Source organism: Stigmatopora argus, chromosome 12, assembly GCF_051989625.1.
Source record: "Stigmatopora argus isolate UIUO_Sarg chromosome 12, RoL_Sarg_1.0, whole genome shotgun sequence".
NCBI lineage: Eukaryota > Metazoa > Chordata > Actinopteri > Syngnathiformes > Syngnathidae > Stigmatopora > Stigmatopora argus.
The window spans coordinates 6,401,531-6,422,769 of NC_135398.1; the positions used below are offsets into that span (position 1 = coordinate 6,401,531).

The 21,239-nt window shown below is 40.7% G+C and overlaps 1 long non-coding RNA gene across 1 annotated transcript; it reads right to left on the bottom strand.

The window, feature by feature from the left end:
- Positions 1–889: 889 nt before the first annotated feature.
- On the bottom strand, positions 890–20,904 carry LOC144085978 (uncharacterized). Its single transcript, XR_013304314.1, has 4 exons — positions 20,481–20,904; positions 18,782–18,870; positions 10,363–11,005; positions 890–1,232 (listed from the first exon to the last, which is right to left on the bottom strand). It is a non-coding gene; the product is annotated as an uncharacterized LOC144085978 (long non-coding RNA).
- Between the last annotated feature and the right edge of the window lie 335 nt (positions 20,905–21,239).

Consider the following 21,239-nt stretch of genomic DNA (forward strand, 5'->3'; position numbering starts at 1 on the left):
CAGAAGATGTGGTTGCTATAGATACTTGGCAATATGCCAGAGGGAAGCAGGGACAATTTGCATTTATTCATATCCGCGTTTTCGTCTCTCTCTCTCTCTCTCGCTCACCTTTAGCACGCACAGCCACACACACATACACACACACACACACACACACACACACCCACACACACCCCTCACATTTTATCAGTTTATTTTTATTTACACTAATTCTCCCCCTCCCCTGTATACATCGAACTATAAAGAGTCCCCGTAGACCGATTTTCTTTCACTATTATAGACAGTTTTGTTCCAAAAACATAGCAATTTCTTTTTACAATTCGAAATATATTGATTTATTAAAAACTGACATTTAAAGAGACCTTTCTATCAGGATGTTGCTATCTTACATTTGAAATTTTGATTCAAACAAATACATTTCTGCGTTACATATTTAAAATGCCAAATGTGTATCTTCCACACATCAGAAAAACTGGAACAAATTTTTGATGTTGAATTCCCCGCGCCCTCTTTTATTTATTTTTTGCTTAATAGTGTGTATTTGTATTTAGTGTCACCTATTTTGTATATTACCTGAATGTTGCCATGTTTCCAACGAGTGCACATATTTGATAATAATTAGATTTAAGATTATAAGCACATTTTTGTCAATTTTGAAATCTTTCTTACAGGGACAATGTATATTTTTCAAAGAAAAGATTCGATAGATGTGCACAATTGCTTGCTTAAACACCAAGACAAATAGTGCCAGATTTTGCTTCACCGAATGACAAATGTTATCTATTTAGCTTGACAAATTATGTAAACACCTCACAAGTGATTTAAGGATTAATTAAAATTTCATTAGATCCCATGTTTTAAACACAAAATATGAACACACACACAAACATGATGCTCAAATCAATGTGATTTTATTGAACTCACATAAATTAAACAGGGTAATAACAGAACATGTTTTAAATGCAAAAACAAAATTGATCGCAATTATTCCGCGTATGGTAATATAACAAAAAATAAAGCCGGCAATGATACAGTAGATAAAAGTAGTTTCCACTTTTAATTGCAATAAAAACACCTCGTACATGACAGAATTTTATTTGCAGCCAATTGAAATCATCAAAAATACGTACAATTAATGAACACATTTATGAATTGAAATGTACATGACAGAAATTCACTGTTGTAACTCCTCCGTTTTAAACAGGAATCCGTTCTTTTTCTTGCATCACATTCTGCAAAACAAAAACAAAGAGATATGGTGAGAATGAGTCAAATGAAAAGAAATTCTCAAATAGTAACAATGTCTGCCACTTTTCTAAATTAAATATAGTGCGTGTGTCCTCAAAGAATTGACCCATCCTGCCCAGATAAAACGATTGCAGCGACTTACAGTACACTCTCTCGTCATGACTACCAATACGTAACTTTATGCCCATTCCTGACGTCACCCTTGACCCCCGCTGAGCGTAATGACACAGCCCCTCTCATCCCACCCGCCCTATCGGTCTACTTTTGCGCCGTCACCGCACGACAAAGATAGACCCGGCTAGTCGGGAATCCTTTAATGCACAGAATCAGCTCGTATAATAAAATTCTATTTTTTCACGATATTCCCACGACTGCAATAGAATAGGAGGAGGAGTATAGTTAGTGCTGAATGGAGTCCCTGGATGGACCCAATGCTTCATACATGGAGCAATTACGAGAGGCCTCAGGGCTCTCCAGAGCTCCTCTACTGCCCACGCTGTCCCGACCATTGCTTAATATATGCACTATTGTAGTCCGCCAAAACATTAGATAGATCTTCAGCGCCCCAGACACGGCATGGAAGGTAGAAATTGTGCACTCATGAACACAAATGATGTATACATTGCTCATGAAATGCTAATTGTGGCCACAAAATGACTGCAATAGTGTTTAATGCATGTACGAAATGCTCATTTTAGAATGCAGTAAATTGCATTTCAGTGCAAAACCGAAGAAAATTTACAACTGAAAAACCCTTAAGATTTGAAGTTGAATTGCTATTTTATCAATAGAAAAACACTAATGTGCATACTTCTATCTTTCTTCTAAACCCTACATGTAAGAGACATTAAACATTACCGTAACTAAAAAAAAAAAATAGTACTTTGGTGGTCCCCCATTCTTTCTTCACCACGGACTGATTTTAATTGGAACTGCTTAATGCTTACTTAAACCTTTTGTAATTAATTCATCACAATTATGCATTAAAGCTCCATTTGTAGACTCCTTATTAATCTTTCACTAATTACGACAACACATACTCCGTTGATGAGTTGTACTGCATCATCATACTAATTTGAATATTTTTTCCTCTCCCATGTGTCTTAAACAAAGTAGCCGTAATATTAGAAGCCCTTCTCAGAGCAACGCAGCGCTGTTTCACTTGACTCCCAAAAGCTTATCCACAATCATTTACAATGCGGCGAGAGTGAGAAGCGTAAAGGTTAGATCGTGAAGAGATAAAGTGAAGGCTGGATGATGTACCTGCTTAAAGACAATAAGAAAAATGTGCAAACACATGGCGAGGTCACTTGAAGTTTATTTTGTAGGGATAAACATGGGCATTTTTCAATTTAATTTCTCTCTTCTTTTTTTTTGGAAAGGCAAATTTTCCATTAGAGAAACTGAAATAAAAGAGGAAGGCGAAATGTGTGATATTTCTCTTGACACACAGACTTGGCCTTACATTGTGTGAGCGCAACAAAGACGTGGTGGCGGCCCCCCTCATTATAAATACATGTCATTGGATCACAGCTCGTCTGAATCCCCGAGTCTGCTGCGCTCTTAAGTGGCCGTGACTGAGCTCTGAATGGGTGGCCGAGTGACAGCTACACCAATAGAGCCAACACAGTGTGTGTTTGAAGGGAATGCCGTGCCCCCTGCCCCACTTCACCCGGCCTATGGGAATGAAATCTTCCCAATAGGACAGATTTCAACTCACTGCTTGTCATTGATGGTAAAACATCCATGATTCATCCACTAATTGGCAGCTTTTTTTCTAGTTACGGTCATTTTCCGACTATAAGACGCACCTGACTGAGAACTCCAGAAAACTTCACATAACTGTTTATTACACCTTGATTTGTATTATGATAATTTCATATGAAAGGAAAAACATACGCCAAATTTCTCAAGAAAATGTGTTTGTTCCCATATAAGCCTCACTTCACTATAAGCCGCAGGTGTCCATGTCGTGTTATCGGATATTTTCGCTAAAACACATGCAGATAATTTCCTTGCAATAAATCAAAATGATGATTAACAGATAGCATGATAGTTATATAATATTCAGAATGGTCCAGTTTACAGTTGCATTGCCAATTTACAGCTAAAATGTCATTTAACCACGGACAACGCGTGATTTATACATGAGCCGATCAATCGATAAATGACGGAAATATTCTGCTATACGTTGACAATGGCGGGCAACAGTTTTGAAAACCTGCATGCGAGTGATCCGTTTGAGTTATTTCTTTCGTTTTTGCGAACTGCAATAACCTTTGAGGAGTGCATTTATGGGTGAAATGTGGGACAGTAACTTTCTTGCCACCTCGACAACAAAGCAGAGTTGTCTCAGTAGACGGGTGGAACAATGAGCATGTTAAAAGAGCTCACGCTATCTCATTTTGCAGGCAAAAAGTGTCGTTATCCCAGCGGAACCACAAACCAGGTCACAGTATCGTTGGTTTCTCCTCCGTCAGCCCCCTTCCTCCGTCACATTCCTGCATTTGACTTCAAGATTGCATCTCTTAGCACGAATATAACAAAACTCCCACTTTTACTCCAGCCTTGAATCCACAGAAATAGGACCAGGACTCAACTTTTAGTGGCTATTTCTTGAAAATAATCACTTGGAATATTGACTACGCAATGATGATAATATCTACATTGTTGATTTTCACATATAGATACATATTGGATGTCTTAGATAAATTCATAGTAGAAAGTTTTCATTGAACTCAAAAGCTACCATTGATACGCTACCCCCTAACTATTAAGATCGTAGTATTCAAATGGGATTATGTAGTTGACTGAGGTATAAAGTTTCAAGCGATGTTAAGATTCATGCCCCATTAATTGAAATTTTATACCTAATATACTTGGTATGCCCAAAAATGTAGGAACCACACTGCAAATCACTCAAATATTGTGGTATAATAATTATATACTACATATTTGTTTATTTCTATGAATAGATCTGTTTTGAATGCAGTAAGTCCTAGCAATTTTATTTATAATGCTAGGCAATGAGTTTAATAGTATGAAATAAGAAAATATGTCAACTTTGAGTGTTATAAGAGTGGTGTATTTCTGTTTCTTATTTGTTTGATTGTATTCATTTTATTAAGATTTTGTTCATTTCTAACATTTTCTACACTAATGTATAAAAATAATGATGACAAGGTGGGATGATCACATTTGAGGTCACATTTTTGGTGATGGAAAGTATTATTGTGGCCTACATGACCCAAAATGCCCATTCATGTAGATGTCAGGTTTTAATTGGGGTAGTGTTTTTTTTTTTCCATGACCAAAAAAGTAACTTCATTTATGTTTAGTTTTTTTTTTTAATTTACCAAAAATAAAATCACTTGCACGTTGACTTAAATATGACATTATAAACATATCAACTTTAGAGTGTAAGTGGGGGAGGAGGCACATAAAAGTAGTGTATTTCGTATTTTAATTCTTTTAATAGTTTTTGTTTGTAAAAAGTCACTTTCTCTAATATAGGATTAAACTATCAACTGTAATGTGGGCTTGTTGTACACCCGCATAAAAGAAAAGGCACACCATGGGAATATATACAGATCTAATAGTGACAAGAGCCTGTATGGAAAGCGGCGTTTTGTAAAAGATCTGAGCCTGATGGGAACTCTCCATCCACAAAAAAAAGGGAACACAATGAGGAAAATGGCAAAATAACGAAACGCCTGCCTAGGAAAACGAGAACGAAGGACAAAGACAGACGCGAGCCTTTAAAAAAAAAGTGTCAATGCCGAGCCTTCTTTAGGCTTGAGTGAGAAACAATGAGGCCCCGTGGTGCGCCAATGGTCGGGGAAACACGCAGGCGTGCACACCCACTGGGCCCGACCGAGCCTGGGCAAGTGAGACAGGTCTAGGGATCTATTGAGGGAGCCGTCCTTTTCTGTAGAGCTAATGAAGCCTTCAGCCACAAGCATAAAGAGAGCGCGGAGGTGTAGCCTGGCGCTTCTTCATCTATTCACTCGCTTGCTTCCTTCGCCCGCAACTTTAGTCAACACGCTGTTAGCGAGCAGAATGCTAATAAGTAGCGTTCAACTATCTAAAAAAAATAGATGACTTTTTGTTCTCGGTTAGGCACCGTCACGCACTCTTAAAAATTTTGATATTTTCTTTTTTGGGGGGGCCTTTTTGTAGATTCATTTATTGTTTTAATGATTAAAATAGTTTACACACGAGTTAAAATTTTCTGCGCCATTGATGATGGTGATGCATGTCCAATGATGTGGGGGTTTTCATCCTTCTGTGATAGTTTTGAGTTTGTTTGTTTGTAGTGGGCGTCTAATATGACTGAATTGGGAGGAGTGGCAGCGAATGTAGTCGTTTGTTGTCGTTAATTGGAGATTTCTTGTGAAAAATTGACTTTTTTATTTTTCTTTGATCATTTTAATCCTTAAAGATTTATTCACAGCAGAAGGATGAAAACAGACATGATCGGACGTCTATCATCGTCACTTGGCACTGAAATAATAAAAAATCTAAAGATCCACTGTAATAGAAAACAAATATGAAACATTTGAATCCCCTTGCGTATTAAACACCTCTCCTCACATGCAATGCTCATCTGTGGGATTAACGTCCATTCGATTTCAGCGACGTCACGTGCATATCGAATAATCTGGCGCGACTCCTCCCTGGTTCGTCCCTCCCTCCGAGCAGACAGAGCGGACTAACAATGGAAGGGCGCCGTTAATCGAACAGGGGCGGCGGTTTGATTAGCATGGGCTGAGTGACACCCCAGACGACGTGCAAAGAACCAGACAACCTCTTCAACTGGCTATGACCCTTGAACTCTAGGGTCCTCATTCACCTGCTATAAGTCTGGCCCGCGGCGGGCCCGCTCTGCTCCGTTCGCTTTTCCCACGCTCTCCTCATATTCCCGCGGCCGTATTTAGCGAAGACATTATGGTAATTTGCCCCGTGTCCCTTTTGTGTCTCGCCGTCTGACACTTGACAAGCCGCCGTATTGACTGCGCCGACAATGAATATGGTCTATAAATAAGAGAGTTAGCGATAACTTTATTTAAATAGTATTTCTCACAAATATGACTTACTTTATGTGGCTGAAAAACAGTACTATGTTAGCGCTTTAAATGGCATTTAGCAGTAAAAATCTGGTAGTGTTGCGGTCAAATGGAGTTTAGTTATATTTAACTTTGATGCTTAACAAATGAGCATTTACAAAGTGCTACTTCATCAGAAAATTTAAAGAAAAATTTAAAAACATGTGATTATTTTGATTTGAATTGTTTTAAGATTGTTCATCCTACTGTTGTTATATGTGCAAATAGCCACAGAACACAAAAGTAGTATCAATAACAGAAATAGGAGATAATTATAGATAAAGTGGGGAAAAAAACTAGAAATAAGAGTATCTTTAAATTAAAGAAAAGAATAAAAAAGACAATTATAAATTAAATACATTTGGAAAATGTTTTTAAATTCCTTAAGTGTATTTATTACAATATGCTTAATACGCTACAGTCTTAATGAGAAAATTTTAAAGAGCAATTTAAACCAACGTGAACATGTTTTCATTGTCGATAATCTTTCTGTAAATCGATTGGTGAGTACAATCGGTGACATGAATACAGCCATCGTATTCATATGCAATGTCTGTCTTCTACCCACAATCCTATTCTCTCCCCCACCCTGTGCTGTTTATTCTCTATTTTCAAGCACACGAAGGGTAAACTGATGAAAGCCTTTCCCTTCCTCTTCCTGATCATTGGCCATTGGTCAAAATCACCACGGCCGCTGGCTTATTGGGCAAAAGCCCAGTGATGCTGCCGGCGTGACCACTTTTATTTTGACACATATGGCATGCGCGCATCTTCCTGCTGAGAAAAACAACAACCTCCGTGCGGCATATGGACGCGCCTTTCCTCTTTATGCAAATGGCCGAGATGCAGACGCATGTTGGCAAACGCAGACAAACGACCCCCCCTCTTCACACAGCCTCTCATTATTGGTGTACTAAAACCAGACACCCCCCTCCTTAAATAATAACCTCTCCACTAAGCGCCCCCCGCTCCTTCTTTTGCTCCCCCACAGCAGTCTACTCTCTCTACCCCCCCCAAAATGTGAACCCCCACATCTCTTTCTCCCGCCACCAGACATGTGATTCGCGTGACCGCCATTTTCCTCCAAACTGTACCGCACAGCAGCTGCCTCGACCGTCGAATGCAAATTCGGGGCGGACGACCCCGTCGTGTGAATTAACACTGAGCCCGGCTTCCCAAATCGTCCAATCAAACATATTCTTATCATTCTTGCCGCTTTCTGTGAAACTTGCCGAAACCTATCTGTTAAGTTTTCACGCTTCTTTTCTAACCTTGCCAAATCAGACAGCACTCCACGTGTTCACTGCCATGGAAACCAGAAAGCACTGTCTAAAAATGAAACACTATTAGTAGGTCACCAGCAGGTGTCCAATCTATTTGTACCAGGAGAGGTTGGCAGCAGAAAAACATTTTTTTCTCATTTCCTTCATCTTACTACAAAGGGATTGGACGTCTATTGCCACCAATAGACGAGGTCATTCACTTGAAATTTTTCATCTCATCTCATTTTCTGAACCGCTTTATCCTCACAAGGGTGGTGGGGGGTGCTGGAGCCTATCCCAGCTGACTTCGAGCCAGAGGCGGGGGACACCCTCGACTCGGTGGCCAGCCAATCGCAGGGCACAAGGAGACAAATAACCGTTCATGCTCACACTCATACCTAGGGGCAATTTAGTGTCCAATCAGCCTACCATGCATGTCTTTGGAACGTGGGAGGAAACCGGAGTACCCGGAGAAAACCCACGTAGGCCCGGGAGAACATGCAAACTCCACACAGTTGGACCGACCTGGATTTGAACCCAGGTCCCCCACTGTTAGGCCGACGCGCTAACCACTCATCTCCCGGGCTCCACTGAAATTTTTCAATTTGGCACATTACATTTGTTCAGAATGGTTCAGTTGTATTTAACTCTGAATTTCATGACAGATGTGCCATAGATTTTCTTATAGAATAAATGTTCATGCTAAAACTATGAATAGTGTTACAGTGAAATAAAAGTACATTTCAGTGAAAAAAGTATCTGCCTCAATTTGGTAAAATTAAAACCTTGAAAGTCAATCTATTTCATTTTTTTGTCATTTTAGTAGTATTTGGAGGGCTGAATATTGTTTGTATGATTTTTGCTAGTTTGATTGCAAGCACAATTTCCCCCTTGATTTTGGATTTCTCTTGATTTTCCTTCGTTCAACTGTTTTCTATTGCAATGCTTATTTCATGGCACGTGAATTTGTGTGTGTGGCGATGGCACTATCTGATTAAAAAAAAATATGAGAAAGGCTCCTGTACAGTCCCATTTGTATGGAAACACAGACACCATATGGCACAGCAGGACCGCCACAGCTCTAATCTCGCATCCAAAAGCTACCAAAACAACGCATCCGGGGAAAAAAAACACTGACTGGCGAGATTACGCATTTAAAAAAAAATCCCCTCAAAAATCATCCGCCTCCTCTCGGCGCGTTTGGCGCAATTGACTATACGGGGAGGTAAGACTGTGGCGGGCGGGTTATGCAAATGCAATTAGTCCCCCATTTGCATCCGACAACGACTAAAACGAAGCACAGATGGCAGAGTGCCGAGACGCGCCCGCCATCTTTGGCAGGTGGAAAATTCTGGTGGCCATTTTGTCTGAAGCTCTGCCCATCTGGATAGGAAAAAGCAAACGCTCACACACAATTCCCGCGCCGTGGTAGTGATAACGAAGACAAGCTGGAATTTTTGCCCACTGGCACTCTTTGCAAAACGGTCAGCAAATGTCATCATACACGTTTATGGAAAATGTAAACAAGGAGCTATTATTTTTTAAATAGAAAATATATTGGGATTTCTTCAAGGAGGTGGTGAGACCACAGAAAAATTGGAGTAATAGTGAAAAAGTCAGATATTACAGTGCTATTGCTAGTACACCGAATATGTCAAGATATTTGAAATACTGTTAGTCATTTTTTTCGGGTAATTCTTCAATTTGGGGAAATGCAAAATGGGCAACTTTGGGGTATTTATGTTTTATCAGTGGTTATAGTGGGTGTACTTTAAGCGCGCCCAAACACACATTCAGGGTGCAAACCTTGAGGTGAAAGTTTTTGAAGTGACAGTTTACTCACAAATAAATCTTTCAGAAAATAGCAAACTTAACCTTCTAAGACCCAAATTCTTGCAAGGCATACATTTTTATTTTCTCTTTGATATTTAGGCTAATTGGGACCTGATGAGTGTAAAAACAGAATTATATTTTTACATGATGTTGTTTCTGAGAAAAATCCCTTGTAGTTAAAAATTTAACATTGTGGTAAATGTGATGTCCACACATGCGGATGCCAGGTCCTAGGAGCTTAATATATTTATATACTAGATAAAATCCCTGTAGTATATTATGTCTGGTGTGTTACTGGCATTTTTTTTGCTTCGCATCTGAGCAAGAGCAAGCAGAGTGGCAAAAAAAAGTTCTATGTGGAACTTGTCAGGGGTTTGAGACCCAGGATGACACATACATATGCCACAGTCGAATTTGGGAGTTAGTTTAAAGCCAAGGTTCTATTTTGGTATTTTGTGAAGAGAGAGTGTCTGACTCCAGTGATGATTTTAGTGGAAACGTGGCGCTGAATGTCACCGGCAGATAGTAGTACCTAAGTTTAGGGGTTTTGGATCATGTAAGAAACTGGTGAGAATTAGGGATGGGAAATCAAAAGTGGTTCTTTTGCTAACCAGATGCAAGGAACTTGTTTCCAAGAAATTTTCAATGAATCTACTTTGCAATTTCTAGTAGAAATGAAGTGCCAATGCCACTGCTTGCTTCAAGCGCCTTGGTCATTTGCAGTTATTGGGCTCATGGGCTCACACTCATGATTGGAAAATCATCACTTTACTGTGTTAGTCGTCAAGGTGTTATGTATTTATACAAAACTATTAACAGAAATCCATATATGGTGGATGAGGTGAGTTTCTGATCTCCGGATATCATAGATAGTGTGATATAGTGTTCTTTGTGTGTTGCTAAATGGTACTTACCACAAGCTGGATCCTCCCTTGTGGGATTGAACAACAAATGTCATGGAAGGAGAAAATGTCCCTCTTTTTTGTCAGGTGCTTGCAGTGTTAGACAGTTTGGGATGGAGAAAAAGTCAAATGTCCCAGAATGGTTTTGATTGAAGGTAGGGAGGTTGTCAATCTCTTGCCTGGGGGTTAAAAAAAATGTAGGAAAAAAAATCCCCATCCATTTTGGCTGCGTTTCAGCATTCACTGTATTGGAATCAATGATGGGAGGGAGGGATCCCCCTCAGCAAAACCACACACAGCCAAGTTGACAGACGGGGTCCGGTCCAGCTGAGAGGGGCCACACAGGGTCTGTCCTTTGGAGGCCAGCGAGCCCCCGAGGCCACGGAGAAGTAGAGGAAACCCTACTCGGAGGCAAGCATGCTCCGTATCGATTCCTCCCGCGGAGGTGCTTTTAGCCTTCGGGGACCTTCTCCATCCTTCCCTGCGCACTCACTAGCTTCTTGCTCGGGCTTAGCTGGACCCGGGGATGGAGGTTCGGGCCACGGGAGGAGTGAACGAGAGCCCGTGGCAATGATGATGAGCCGCGTCGGGGTCTCCGAGTTCAGTCGTCTACGCGCAATCATCCGGCTTTGCAACCACCCACCCATGTTTCCATCTAGAGAGAGAGAGATAGAAAGAAAGAGGGAGACAGAGAGACAGAGAGAGAGGGAAAAAAAGCAGTGTTTTACAAAATCTCACCTTTGGCATTCAGCATCCCTCCGTTCAATGCAAATGCAAATGCAAACACTAAGACTTTGATTAAAAATATGTGGGAAGAAAACACCAAGTTGCTCTTTTGTAACCTGCCCCAAGGCGCCCACCGCTGCACACAAACAAATACAAATGGGCTCTGTGTGCTCTTTGAAACCGACTCTCCTCATAGTGGATGCGTTTAGAAAAGAAAAGACTACAACACAGTAGAATAGGACTGAAATGTTTGCACAAGTCCTATTAATCAGTCTAGCAGCTTTTTTTAATAATAGAAAACCAAACATTTTAATCCATGTGTCTGTTCTGTATATGTATATATATGTATATATATATATATATATGTATGTATATATATATATATATATATATATATATATATATATATATATATATATATATATATGTATATATATATATATATATATATATATATATATGTATATGTATGTATATCAAATAAACTGAGCAGTCCTTTCAGTTCAAATGAAGAAGAATATAAGAGTCACATGACTATGATAATCATTTGTTGTTGTTGAATGGTAAGGAAAAATATCAACATTCTGGAAAATGTATTTCCACACAATACGCATGCCTTGATATTTTACCAATGCAAAAAACTGCCCTTTTTTCACCCCAAAAAAGGCTACTCTAAATCGCATTGTTATATGTTGATATAATGTCATCTCTTGTATCTTTTTAATGCACACCAAATGGCTAAAATGTCTCCCCCCACGACCCCGGTTGTGTCAGGAATAAGCGGCCCTGCATCACATTGAGCTCGGCGTGTTTTGCCAGAAAATGAATAGGACAATGAAGATGGTGAGATAAAGCCACGCGGTCGCAGTGCTCTGTTTTCCCAATTTGAGTTGGCTGGATGTGCATGCTTTCACCAAATCAAAGTGGGGGAGCAGCGGCAGCCGCGGTCGCAGTCGCTCGCCCCTTACTGCTCCGCACCCGTGGGGTGAGATAGGGTGAGCCGGAGGAAGATTCGGACACAATGCCCCCATTGAGCGGGTCCACGCATGGGTGTAAACTCCCCATTCCTTCACACACAATAGCCCCCCCCTGACAGGGCCCAAGTGTGGGACAATGTTGGTTCAGGGCTGCCAGGCCAGAAAGAATGGAGACGCATTATCAAGATGGGTGGAAGGGAGGGATTGCTGGTGCCCTGACCCGTGGCTTTGGACTTGACCAACAAAACAGAGATGTGTCCGTCAACACAATCGCACCGTGGCCTTGAATAATTAGACGCCTTTGCAACTTGGCCCTCACTTCAACCTACTATTTTAATCTTCTAATAGTGACGTGACGACATTTTTCAATGTAGTCACCCACAATCATAAGGGAGATGAGAACATTTATATCACTTAATGTGCCTTTAACATGAATACATGGCCGTAAGTGACCACCTTTTATAAGGAAAACCAAACAGGCTTAAACAATAAAATCAACACAAATTAAAGTCCTAATTGTCTTCCCGAGAACAAAAATTGCCACAAAAAGTAGATAGATACGTACATCCTGGTGGAAATTATTTTTTTCTGAAGAAAATGTAACTACTAATACAAATATTTCCCATAAGTAAGCAAAATATCCTTTGTCAGACATTTTAAAACGCAGGCACTGTTTTAGCCAACCAAATGTGTCACACACTGGACTTTTGGAGAAACAAGCTTTCAATCACAGCCTGATGTTAAATGGTGGAAAATGTGGCTAATGTATATTATCTTTTATTCCATTTCAGCTGGACTAAGAAAAAAAAATCCGAAAAAAGGAGAAACAAGCTTTAAAGGAGCAGGCTTCATCTCAATCCCAGACAACGACATTGAACAGGTACAGAAACCAGAACACGTGTTTGCCTAATTTCGTAGTTGCTTTCTACCTGTTTTAAGTGTCATTCTGGGAGGCTTTATTTAAACATGAGTTTTTTTTCTATTGGTAAATAATGTGCAACCGAATTTCACATGGTCATTTATACAAAGTCTGGCCCGCCATTTATGCAAAATGTATCTTGCATGCACTTGAACTTTGAAACAAGACCGAACACTTTTTTCCCCCAGTTTGCTATTTTGATCATTTTGTGTACTGATCGTCCAAAGTTGTCATTTGAATAAGGAACTGACGTCGAATACTCAAATATGCTACCTCGTCAATGTTCGCGTAGGAAGCTTAGCATCGTTACTTGTGTTTGTGCTGCAACTTTTCACACAGTTTTGAATTTCTGTCTAAAAGGGGCTAAAGTCACCCCCCAAAAAATCAATTCTCTCTTGCACCTTTTGCCTTGAATTTTAAGCAAATTTTGACTTGAAAGTGGGATGTTGCTAGCAAACGTCCCAATTGATAGAAAGCTGTAGAACATTTTTTCAAATACTGGAAAAATGACAGGAAATAATTGTCAGTTTTGCCTCATTTGCTGTCATTGCCATTAATTTTGACTGGGAGAGTATGCAGGTAAAAATGTGTTATCTGATTTTAGTACCTCCAGGGAAAGTTAAAGCACTACTGCAGTAAAATATGAAATGCCTGTCAGGTTAAGGTGCTTGGAAACCACAGAGCGACCTTCCTCTCTCAAGCTCACTAGTGGCGTTTACAGCTGAGTGGAGGAATCGCATCCTCCACTGACTTTTTAAAACATCGTGAACAGCGTCAAAGATAATATTTAACAAGCACTTGCTTCTCTGCTGTAGTAAGATGTTTTTGTTTTCTCGTGTGTAGCTGCTAGCGTGGACCACAATTTACTAATGTCCTCTTTTAGTTCACATTCAAGACAGGTAAAGTCTCCCCGAGCGAAAATCAAGCTGGGAATGGAAGGGATGTATCGCTTTTATATGTAAAAAAAAAAAAGGAAAAGTATGAATGTGGCTGTTGGTAGAAAAAAAAAAGTCTTAGCGGGAGCTTATTTTGCTGATGTAAAAGACTACAATGTGCATTGGGAAAAAAACAGGAGGTAGAGCAACAAACTACTGGCAAATAAGAGAAGACAGATAGTATTTCATCAATAGACTGACAGATAGAGGAAATAGATTCGGGGAGGGGGGTTATAAACATGCAGGGACGGGATAGAAGACCTCGAAAATAGAAAGAAAAGAGGAAAAAGGGCTTGGGTGAGTGTGTAGGAGACCACACTGAGTAGGAACAAATGATGTCTGTCTTTGCTTGTCGGTCTGCATCTTGAGTGACACTTTAGCACGTTGGTGGGAGCGCGCGAGCGCAGCAGGCAAGTTGAAGCTCATGCTTCCAAACAATCCCCCCCCCACCTTGCGCGCATTTTTCTTCTCCCCGTTCCGTCGGAACAGTACCTCTAGCTCATCTGTTTGTGGCCACGCTAAAATGCCGCATCGCCTCTTTTTTTGTTGATATTTTGATACGTGCTGACATCAACCTCCAAAAAGTAGGTTTGAAAAACTAAGGAAAAATGTCTTGTTGAGGTCATGGGAATTTGGATTCATTCCATATACACAACTAATTGAATGATACTTTACAATTTACAGTATGCATAGAGAACATTTAGTGGAAAATTCAAAAAGTCGTTTTGGGTTCAGTTCAGTGTTTGCTCTCAAAGTTAGTTTTATGTCAATGAAATCATTTCCATGTAGTTCTAATGAACGAACAAACGAAATGAAAGTATAACCTGCTTGCTGGAGGTGATGAATATCTTTTTTTGGTAGTTCCCCCTTAAATTGTCTCCTCATCTGAGGAGCAACACGACCCGGTGAATATTTCCCCTTTTTTAAAACGTGCACAAAAGATGTTGTGATGCCGCCGTCGTCGTGGGCGCACGACGCATCATTATCATCATCATCATCATCATCTGCATTCTGGCCTTCTGAAACACTTCAAAGGTGGTCCAAACAGCAGGACACACACTGGGCTAACAAACCTCATTAGTGCTCCATGCACCGCACCTCTATGCTAACACTGAAGCTGTCACACATCCGCTCTCAATACCCATGACGTCCACAAAGCGTCTTTACAGAGCTAATTAAGAGGGTCCCCACTGCATTTGAAACTCATCTGAATAGGAGGGAAATGGGAACGAACGAGGAGGACGGATGAGGGAAAAAAGGAGGGACAGCCAAGGAACAAGAAGAGAAGAAGAAGAGAGAAAGAATTCAAAGCGGCGAATTAAACAACGCCGACCGTCGGCGTTAGCTTCTCGGCGAACGCCGTCGGAGCGAGAGCCACGCGGGGTTAGGAATGGGTGGAACGGCCTCTCTCGGCGCCAAAAGAGCAGCTGCCGACATTTGTGAAAAGCTCCTCGAGAAGCTTTCAAAGAGAAGCGCTCGAGCCTTAATGGAAAGAGCAAATCCTCTCTAAATGTGAGGCTGCTTAATTCCTGCGTGATGTTTTTGACCTTCTTTTCTTTCTTGAAAGCTAATTGTTTTTGTACCTTCTTTTTTTTTTTGAAGACAGCGGTAAGGAAATGATGAGTGTTGTCCTCTGTTGAAAATGTCTTTTCAGAGGCTCCCACAAAGAAAGACAGAAGGTCACTGCGAGCTGTGTTTTACCTTTAGAAAAAACACTTGCTGTTTTTCTTGCTCTGCACTATCTAAGCAAGTATTAGCATTTGCAATGGCGGGATGTAATACTCGTTTACTGAAGTCATTTTCTCAAAGTACTTGAGTATTTTCCTGATCACGCAAACGATTTCAAGTCCCCAAACTGGCAAACCAATCATCTCACAATATGTATACCTCGATAATAAAAATCTGTATAAAATTAAGCTAGAATATTGCTTTCTGGAGGTGTAAAAAAACAAGATTGAAGTAACTTGCTACATTCTAAAACTGGAGTTGAAATGTGTCTTCTTTTTTTTCCCATCAAAACGTCGATGCTGACCGTAAAACAAGGCAAATAGATTAGAGTGGAATGAGATTATGTATTGTATGTCACTGGGTGTTTGCATTTGTTTTGACTTTTCTATTTAAAAGCAGGTCTGCAATCACTCACGCCAATTTCCGAATGATAACTTTGATTGCTGAATAATGCATCTAACGTAACATATTTGAACATTGGGCCCACCCAGTGTTGCCTCCATGAGCATCAACTTCATCTTTTGATCAACTTCTGCTAGCATTGCTAAAATGATCAAGATGAAAAAATGGAAAATTTGAACAGTACCAAAAATCTCTTTCTTTTTGGGCCTTGACTCGGTCGGTGGCTTTGTGAAGCCCGCCCGCCCGCAAACAAATGTTAAGTTCAAGTTGAAGTTATGACCCAATTGTGGTCTGCTCGCAGCCTGGATGAGAAAGAGAGCGCAAAGCATTGTGGGGGAATGGCAGGTGTCCCTATGTCACAACAGCCAAGCTTGTTAATTTGCACAAGTCGTCCACACACGCACACACACACACTCCCCTGCGTGTGTGCACGAGTGTATATATCAGTGATGGGACTTGACCCTGGCGAGTTAGGCAGTGTTTGCGCGTCTTGCTGGGCGTGGGAAAAAGACGGGACCCCTTTTCACAGCTGCCTCGGCTGAGGCCTAGACTGCTGGGTGGGGGCCCCCACCCTCGGACCCCCACACCCTTGTCCGACGAGACCCTCAAACCCCCTCCGTCCCCTTCAAACCTATTCACGCTGCGGCCTAGTGGCTTTCAAAAGCGGGGATCCCCCCCGCCTTCCCCACGGCAGCCCTTCATAAATACATCTTATTATTCAAGCCCTCGTTTGCATAAAGATCTCCTCCACTTTGCTCACAAGGCATTTTTTTTTGGACTGAACAAGAGCAAAATTCAGTTTAGTCATCTCCTTGTGTTAATATTTATTTAGACAGCGGTGGGCGCAATTTGAGGAGAATTTCAGACACTGGTGTTTTGCGGCGAAGAAACTTGGCTAGCTGGCGTGTATTCCATCTGCCACCGGCTATTGTACAGTAGCTCACCCACTCATACATCCGCACGCCGACACCCCCATTCTCTGCAATGCATTACCGCAGAGATTTATCGGCCATCAGCCTGTATAATACGGAGGTTATAATTTACATCCACTTTAGAAAACAGCAGCACCCGGCCCGGTCCTTGCATATGCTAATGGCGAGCTTGGGAAAATCGGACTAACTCAAAGAAGTCCACGCTAAAATTTGAATAACTGAGCTTTGCTATTGAGCGCCAAGGTTGCGGAACCGTGAAAATCTGACCTTGGTGATAATGTGTACTTTGTGTTTTATTCGGAATGCTGGCGCCGGAGAGAGGAGCGTAAGATGGAATGCCGTCTTCTGTGGGCTTTAGTTCAAATGAAGCACACAAAAAAAACTGCAAGTAATTTAGCATCATTTGCAAAACCGTTTCCGTTGGCCGTGGCATGGACCTTTTTTTGGGCGTGCGTTTCCAACAATGACAAGGAAACAAGAGGAGGTTGTGGCACGCAGGCATTAAGGACGAAAAGGACAGAGCCACCCAAACGCTCTTTCCGCATGAGCGGGTCCAAAACGCGGGCTTGAGCCCGACTCCCGTGCTTGGCTAACGGGATAAAGGCACCGCAGCAAAGATTACACGGCCACCTCCCAGCCACCTACCACGCTCTCTACCTGACAAATAGGATCATCGTGTTTAAAGGGATAAAACGCTGACTGCATTAGAATGAAAGAAGTGTGTGTGTGTGTGTGTGTGTGTGTTTGTGTTTGTGTGTGTTTGTGTGTGTGTGTGTGTGTGTGTGTGTGTGTTCGTGTGTGTGTGTGTGTGTGTGTGTGTGTGTGTGTGTGTGTGTGTTCGTGTGTGTGTGTGTGGTTGTGAGGGGAGGTAGGATGATTGGGGAAAAATATGTTGATAACTCAAAGTAGCTTCACAAATGTGGGAAGGAAGTAAATCAGCATTTAGCTGTAATATTGAGTCTTTAGAACAAATATTTGCCAATATTTCAAGGTCTATCGCAGTTTAAGCGATTGATATATTTGATATGATATGTACACGTTCAGCACAGTCAGTTTGATTTTTAGTTTTTTGCCAATTTTGTTACTGAAACTAAATATTTGATTGGATTATTGCTTAACCAATGGATGTATGGATTCAGAGAAGGTTATAAACTGAGTACACTTGCTTTGTTGTTGCACTTGGTCGAATCAGATGTGGGAAAAGTCTGCCTACACAACCATAATAATAATAATAATAATTAGGGCTGCCACAAACAATTACATTGTAAATCGATGAATCACAGATTATTTTTGTAAATATTTGACGTGTTGGTTCATGTGTAACTCGCGTAATACATCCACTTATTACAGAAATCAGAGAATATTTCGGTTTTTTTTTAATTCTAAAGAAAAAAAATACAAATATAGAAAATATTTATGGTATGTTATCATTTAAATTCCTTGTGCGGTTTTATTTTTTTAATGACCAAAAACACAAAATACAAACTAAAAATAGAATATTTGGACTTGAAATGTTAATAACATTACATATGTATATATACACACATTTGCTTGTGACTCATTGACGCCATTGACAAAAATTGGGCATCCAATTAATTTTACCGTGTCTCATCTTTCAGTGCTATTGACATCGTTAGACGTCCAATCCAGTTTGACATGTTTATGGAATTTAGACATAAACCACCACTTTATGAACGACTCACAAAACACACAGCTAATCCGCCGAAAAAGCCCGAAGCTTATTTACGTTTGACCTCCAGGCGAAAGCTATAAAAAGGAGCCTTTTATAAGACAGGTGGAGCACATACGTACCCGTGGGCTGACGTACGAGCTCCTCCTCCTCACCGGCGGCCTTCTGGCATCAAAAGCTAACTTTGGGGCCGATGACGATTGCATTTTCCCTTCAAAGTAAAACAAAATGACAACGTTAGCGCACGGGGAAGCTCCCGAAAAAAGACACCTGCCAAAAATACACAACAAAAGGATTGAGACTCAAACGCCTGCATAACGCAATTAGAGAAAAATGGCGTCTTTGAGGCAAGTCGGCATCAGTTGCTAAGCTACATACGGTACAAGACATGCTGCATGTTTTCATGTGTAAACACACACACACACACACACACACACACAGTCACACTTCGGTCCGAGCTCTTGTCTAACAGTGCACATCAAATATTGTCAGTCATGGTCTAAATAGAGCATGCTGGGACTTCATGGGTATTCAGTCATCGCCGAGGTTTGCCGATTCCATTCCAAGAATAGATCGAACGCGAGGCGCTCGTCCTATTTTGTTTCACGCCAGCAAAAAAAAATCTACACGATTGAATGGGGTTCCGAAGATTCAGATTGGATGAGAACCGTGGAACAAATGACACAATATTTGTGTCTGCATCGATAAAGCGCACAGTGGAAACAAAACAAGCATATTATCAGTGCTTAGGTCCTCTATAAATATAATAATAATAATAATAAGGTGCATGGAGAAAACATATACAGCATTGCTTATGTAGGTTATAATTACTGCAACACCGATGCTAGTTTCGTGACCTGGCCTATGGCATTTTCAATTGTATGTTAGCATTGAGCTACCGACTTCAAATTATATTGTTTGATTAAATGCCCATACAAACGTAATTGTCTTCTGGAAGTGTGAAGTTTACTACTACAATACTTTCATACTGCTACATGAAAAATTATATAATATTAAATTGTCATATTAGTTGTTTTTTTATTACACCAAAATAGTCACTTGTTAAAGGTTTTAATAGTCAACTTTTGAATAGCACTCAGTCTTTAAAAAAAATCCTTAGGCATCAAATGGTTCCAAAATGGCAAGAACACAAAAAAAATCTAAATAAAAGATAGCTTAAGCAAGCATCTATGAAAGCTGGCGTCTGCTGCCACCATCACGTGACCCCCAAGCCGACCAATCACACGAAGCCTTTTAACTCTTTCCACGTCTTCCATATGGTGACATGATTCTACTTTTGAAAGCCACTCATGTGCCAACAAGTCCCAAATCTCTCGCAAACCTAAAATAATTGAATAAAAGGTCCGGCGAGAGCCATTTTCTGAATGTCCACATCATGGACGAACAGAAAAACCTGATGTCTTTTTCAGGAGCCTATTTGGTCCTCCTCGGCGTCGCTTTGAGCATCCTTGTCACATCCAGCGTCCCTTCGCCGCCTCTAGTCCGGAAAGCCACCGAGCGGTCGCGAAGTGATCGGCGTTAGTCGGTACTTTCGGTTCTCTAGCTTTATGAAATTAAAACTCATACAGCTAGATAACCAAAGACACAAACTAAGCCCGTCGTCACGGTGGACCAAGATGTATCGTCATTCAAGGTCTCCATAAGAAGGCCATTCCTTCTTTCCCTTAATGGAACCTTATTGGGGAATCCATATTCTGCTATGGTCCTCATAATAATAAAAACTCTTTGAATCAACATTTAAAAGTCTTCCGTGTAATAAAAATAAGACAGTCAAGGAAAGGCAAGCAGCATCGCACTTACTTCCACAGCAGGCGGATTACTCCTGCTCGTCGTTCTCTTTTTGGTCAATTCCAAAAACAGTTCCAGTCCGCTTTGGGTTTTAAGTCTATCCACCCCAAAAGGTGCAGATTTTGCGCTGAAAAAAGTGAGCGAGGGCAACTCCGAGCTGCGCGCATCCTCTCGCGGTGCCACTGACAAGTGGATGGAGTGCACATGGTGAGGACACACGCATTAACTCTGCCTCACTGGGGGGAGGGCGAGGGGAGAGAGAAAGAGAGAGACGGGGGAGAGAGACAGAGAGAGGCGGGAATATGAAAACATAAAAATGAACAAAAGATATTTAAACCCCCCCAATTTGCACATTGAAATATTTTAATGATCCCTGGGGTTTTCTATCCAAACCTGATGCTCATCAAGTAATGCTTTTTTTAGTAAATTTCTATCATGCAATTAATCAAAATTCTGAATTTGAAAATGTAAGTTTTGTTATTCAATAATTGCATTTCAATTACGCGTCATTTTCCTCTTCTTCAGGAAAATTCATATTACGAGTTCAAGAAATTGCAGATAGGAAATTTTAAAAGAGCTTAAAAAACGCATTTTTGGTTGGGCGCTTTTGTGAAGATACATTTATAAAAGTAGTTGACCTACATTCTCTTCCTTCGTTACTTTGACCTATTTTGCCAGCCACGTGTATTACATATAGTAAATATATATAAGGCATGCCCACTGTATATTTTTATAACCTGGCAAAAGTTTTGAAATAACTACAATTTGGCC